Below are 6,000 nucleotides of genomic sequence, written 5' to 3' on the forward strand. Positions count from 1 at the left end.
TTGTTTTTCGAATTTGAGATCTTTCTGCAATGGGCACTTTTCATACTATAAGCAGTTTTTCCTAACAAATGCAAGTTATTACATTGGCAATCTCCGCAAGGAAACATCAGATCTGCTCAACTCATGGTTTTTTGGTCTTCGGGGAGGAGGGGGAACATGAATATGTGTTTGTTTTTCGAATTTGAGCTCTTTCTGCAATGGGCACTTTTCATACTATAAGCAGTTTTTCCTAACAAATGCAAGATATAACATGGGCTATCTCCGCAAGGAAACATGAGATCTGCAAACGTTATGGTTTTTTGGTCTTCGGGGAGGATGGGGAACATGAATATGTATTTGTTTTTCGAATTTGAGCTCTATCTGAAATGAGCACTTTTCATGCTCTAAGCAGTTTTTCCTAACAAATGCAAGATATAACATGGGCTATCTCCGCAAGGAAACATGAGATCTGCAAACGTTATGGTTTTTTGGTCTTCGGGGAGGATGGGGAACATGAATATGTATTTGTTTTTCGAATTTGAGCTCTTTCTGCAATGGGCACTTTTCATGCTATAAGCAGTTTTTCCTAACAAATGCAAGATATAACATTGGCTATCTCCGCAAGGAAACATCAGATCTGCACAACTCATGGTTTTTTGGTCTTCGGGGAGGAGGGGGAACATGAATATGTGTTTGTTTTTCGAATTTGAGATCTTTCTGCAATGGGCACTTTTCATACTATAAGCAGTTTTTCCTAACAAATGCAAGCTATTACATTGGCAATCTCCGCAAGGAAACATCAGATCTGCTCAACTCATGGTTTTTTGGTCTTCGGGGAGGAGGGGGAACATGAATATGTGTTTGTTTTTCGAATTTGAGCTCTTTCTGCAATGGGCACTTTTCATACTATAAGCAGTTTTTCCTAACAAATGCAAGATATAACATTGGCTATCTCCGCAAGGAAACATCAGATCTGCACAACTCATGGTTTTTTGGTCTTCGGGGAGGAGGGGGAACATGAATATGTGTTTGTTTTTCGAATTTGAGATCTTTCTGCAATGGGCACTTTTCATACTATAAGCAGTTTTTCCTAACAAATGCAAGATTTAACATTGGCTATCTCCGCAAGGAAACATCAGATCTGCTCAACCCATGGTTTTTTGGTCTTCGGGGAGGATGGGGAACATGAATATGTGTTTCTTTTTCGAATTTGAGCTCTTTCTGCAATGGGCACTTTTCATACTATAAGCAGTTGTTCCTAACAAATGCAAGATATAACATGGGCTATCTCCGCAAGGAAACATCAGATCTGCACAACTCATGGTTTTTTGGTCTTCAGGGAGGAGGGGGAACATGAATATGTGTTTGTTTTTCGAATTTGAGATCTTTCTGCAATGGGCACTTTTCATACTATAAGCAGTTTTTCCTAACAAATGCAAGATTTAACATTGGCTATCTCCGCAAGGAAACATCAGATCTGCTCAACCCATGGTTTTTTGGTCTTCGGGGAGGATGGGGAACATGAATATGTGTTTCTTTTTCGAATTTGAGCTCTTTCTGCAATGGGCACTTTTCATACTATAAGCAGTTTTTCCTAACAAATGCAAGATATAACATGGGCTATCTCCGCAAGGAAACATGAGATCTGCAAACGTTATTGTTTTTTGGTCTTCGGGGAGGATGGGGAACATGAATATGTTTTTGTTTTTCGAATTTGAGCTCTATCTGAAATGAGCACTTTTCATGCTCTAAGCAGTTTTTCCTAACAAATGCAAGATATAACATTGGCTATCTCCGCAAGGAAACATCAGATCTGCACAACTCATGGTTTTTTGGTCTTCGGGGAGGATGGGGAACATGAATATGTGATTGTTTTTCGAATTTGAGCTCTTTCTGCAATGGGCACTTTTCATACTATAAGCAGTTTTTCCTAACAAATGCAAGATATAACATGGGCTATCTCCGCAAGGAAACATGAGATCTGCAAAAGTTATGGTTTTTTGTTCTTCGGGGAGGATGGGGAACATGAATATGTGTTTGTTTTTCGAATTTGACCTCTATCTGAAATGAGCACTTTTCATGCTCTAAGCAGTTTTTCCTAACAAATGCAAGATATAACATTGGCTATCTCCGCAAGGAAACATCAGATCTGCACAACTCATGGTTTTTTGGTCTTCGGGGAGGATGGGGAACATGAATATGTGTTTGTTTTTCGAATTTGAGCTCTTTCTGCAATGGGCACTTTTCATGCTATAAGCAGTTTTTCCTAACAAATGCAAGATATAACATTGGCTATCTCCGCAAGGAAACATCAGATCTGCACAACTCATGGTTTTTTGGTCTTCGGGGAGGATGGGGAACATGAATATGTGTTTGTTTTTCGAATTTGAGATCTTTCTGCAATGGGCACTTTTCATACTATAAGCAGTTTTTCCTAACAAATGCAAGCTATTACATTGGCAATCTCCGCAAGGAAACATCAGATCTGCTCAACTCATGGTTTTTTGGTCTTCGGGGAGGAGGGGGAACATGAATATGTGTTTGTTTTTCGAATTTGAGCTCTTTCTGCAATGGGCACTTTTCATACTATAAGCAGTTGTTCCTAACAAATGCAAGATATAACATGGGCTATCTCCGCAAGGAAACATCAGATCTGCACAACTCATGGTTTTTTGGTCTTCAGGGAGGAGGGGGAACATGAATATGTGTTTGTTTTTCGAATTTGAGATCTTTCTGCAATGGGCACTTTTCATACTATAAGCAGTTTTTCCTAACAAATGCAAGATTTAACATTGGCTATCTCCGCAAGGAAACATCAGATCTGCTCAACCCATGGTTTTTTGGTCTTCGGGGAGGATGGGGAACATGAATATGTGTTTCTTTTTCGAATTTGAGCTCTTTCTGCAATGGGCACTTTTCATACTATAAGCAGTTTTTCCTAACAAATGCAAGATATAACATGGGCTATCTCCGCAAGGAAACATGAGATCTGCAAACGTTATTGTTTTTTGGTCTTCGGGGAGGATGGGGAACATGAATATGTTTTTGTTTTTCGAATTTGAGCTCTATCTGAAATGAGCACTTTTCATGCTCTAAGCAGTTTTTCCTAACAAATGCAAGATATAACATTGGCTATCTCCGCAAGGAAACATCAGATCTGCACAACTCATGGTTTTTTGGTCTTCGGGGAGGATGGGGAACATGAATATGTGATTGTTTTTCGAATTTGAGCTCTTTCTGCAATGGGCACTTTTCATACTATAAGCAGTTTTTCCTAACAAATGCAAGATATAACATGGGCTATCTCCGCAAGGAAACATGAGATCTGCAAAAGTTATGGTTTTTTGTTCTTCGGGGAGGATGGGGAACATGAATATGTGTTTGTTTTTCGAATTTGACCTCTATCTGAAATGAGCACTTTTCATGCTCTAAGCAGTTTTTCCTAACAAATGCAAGATATAACATTGGCTATCTCCGCAAGGAAACATCAGATCTGCACAACTCATGGTTTTTTGGTCTTCGGGGAGGATGGGGAACATGAATATGTGTTTGTTTTTCGAATTTGAGCTCTTTCTGCAATGGGCACTTTTCATGCTATAAGCAGTTTTTCCTAACAAATGCAAGATATAACATTGGCTATCTCCGCAAGGAAACATCAGATCTGCACAACTCATGGTTTTTTGGTCTTCGGGGAGGATGGGGAACATGAATATGTGTTTGTTTTTCGAATTTGAGATCTTTCTGCAATGGGCACTTTTCATACTATAAGCAGTTTTTCCTAACAAATGCAAGCTATTACATTGGCAATCTCCGCAAAGAAACATCAGATCTGCTCAACTCATGGTTTTTTGGTCTTCGGGGAGGAGGGGGAACATGAATATGTGTTTGTTTTTCGAATTTGAGCTCTTTCTGCAATGGGCACTTTTCATACTATAAGCAGTTTTTCCTAACAAATGCAAGATATAACATGGGCTATCTCCGCAAGGAAACATGAGATCTGCAAAAGTTATGGTTTTTTGTTCTTCGGGGAGGATGGGGAACATGAATATGTGTTTGTTTTTCGAATTTGACCTCTATCTGAAATGAGCACTTTTCATGCTCTAAGCAGTTTTTCCTAACAAATGCAAGATATAACATTGGCTATCTCCGCAAGGAAACATCAGATCTGCACAACTCATGGTTTTTTGGTCTTCGGGGAGGATGGGGAACATGAATATGTGTTTGTTTTTCGAATTTGAGCTCTTTCTGCAATGGGCACTTTTCATGCTATAAGCAGTTTTTCCTAACAAATGCAATATATAACATTGGCTATCTCCGCAAGGAAACATCAGATCTGCACAACTCATGGTTTTTTGGTCTTCGGGGAGGATGGGGAACATGAATATGTGTTTGTTTTTCGAATTTGAGATCTTTCTGCAATGGGCACTTTTCATACTATAAGCAGTTTTTCCTAACAAATGCAAGCTATTACATTGGCAATCTCCGCAAGGAAACATCAGATCTGCTCAACTCATGGTTTTTTGGTCTTCGGGGAGGAGGGGGAACATGAATATGTGTTTGTTTTTCGAATTTGAGCTCTTTCTGCAATGGGCACTTTTCATACTATAAGCAGTTTTTCCTAACAAATGCAAGATATAACATGGGCTATCTCCGCAAGGAAACATGAGATCTGCAAACGTTATGGTTTTTTGGTCTTCGGGGAGGATGGGGAACATGAATATGTATTTGTTTTTCGAATTTGAGCTCTATCTGAAATGAGCACTTTTCATGCTCTAAGCAGTTTTTCCTAACAAATGCAAGATATAACATTGGCTATCTCCGCAAGGAAACATCAGATCTGCACAACTCATGGTTTTTTGGTCTTCGGGGAGGATGGGGAACATGAATATGTGATTGTTTTTCGAATTTGAGCTCTTTCTGCAATGGGCACTTTTCATGCTATAAGCAGTTTTTCCTAACAAATGCAAGATATAACATTGGCTATCTCCGCAAGGAAACATCAGATCTGCACAACTCATGGTTTTTTGGTCTTCGGGGAGGAGGGGGAACATGAATATGTGTTTGTTTTTCGAATTTGAGATCTTTCTGCAATGGGCACTTTTCATACTATAAGCAGTTTTTCCTAACAAATGCAAGCTATTACATTGGCAATCTCCGCAAGGAAACATCAGATCTGCTCAACTCATGGTTTTTTGGTCTTCGGGGAGGAGGGGGAACATGAATATGTGTTTGTTTTTCGAATTTGAGCACTTTCTGCAATGGGCACTTTTCATACTATAAGCAGTTTTTCCTAACAAATGCAAGATATAACATTGGCTATCTCCGCAAGGAAACATCAGATCTGCACAACTCATGGTTTTTTGGTCTTCGGGGAGGAGGGGGAACATGAATATGTGTTTCTTTTTCGAATTTGAGCTCTTTCTGCAATGGGCACTTTTCATACTATAAGCAGTTTTTCCTAACAAATGCAAGATATAACATGGGCTATCTCCGCAAGGAAACATGAGATCTGCAAACGTTATTGTTTTTTGGTCTTCGGGGAGGATGGGGAACATGAATATGTTTTTGTTTTTCGAATTTGAGCTCTATCTGAAATGAGCACTTTTCATGCTCTAAGCAGTTTTTCCTAACAAATGCAAGATATAACATTGGCTATCTCCGCAAGGAAACATCAGATCTGCACAACTCATGGTTTTTTGGTCTTCGGGGAGGATGGGGAACATGAATATGTGATTGTTTTTCGAATTTGAGCTCTTTCTGCAATGGGCACTTTTCATACTATAAGCAGTTTTTCCTAACAAATGCAAGATATAACATGGGCTATCTCCGCAAGGAAACATGAGATCTGCGAAAGTTATGGTTTTTTGTTCTTCGGGGAGGATGGGGAACATGAATATGTGTTTGTTTTTCGAATTTGACCTCTATCTGAAATGAGCACTTTTCATGCTCTAAGCAGTTTTTCCTAACAAATGCAAGATATAACATTGGCTATCTCCGCAAGGAAACATCAGATCTGCACAA

This window comes from Vipera ursinii (genome assembly GCF_947247035.1).
Source record: "Vipera ursinii genome assembly, chromosome: 17".
Taxonomy (NCBI): Eukaryota; Metazoa; Chordata; class Lepidosauria; order Squamata; family Viperidae; genus Vipera; species Vipera ursinii.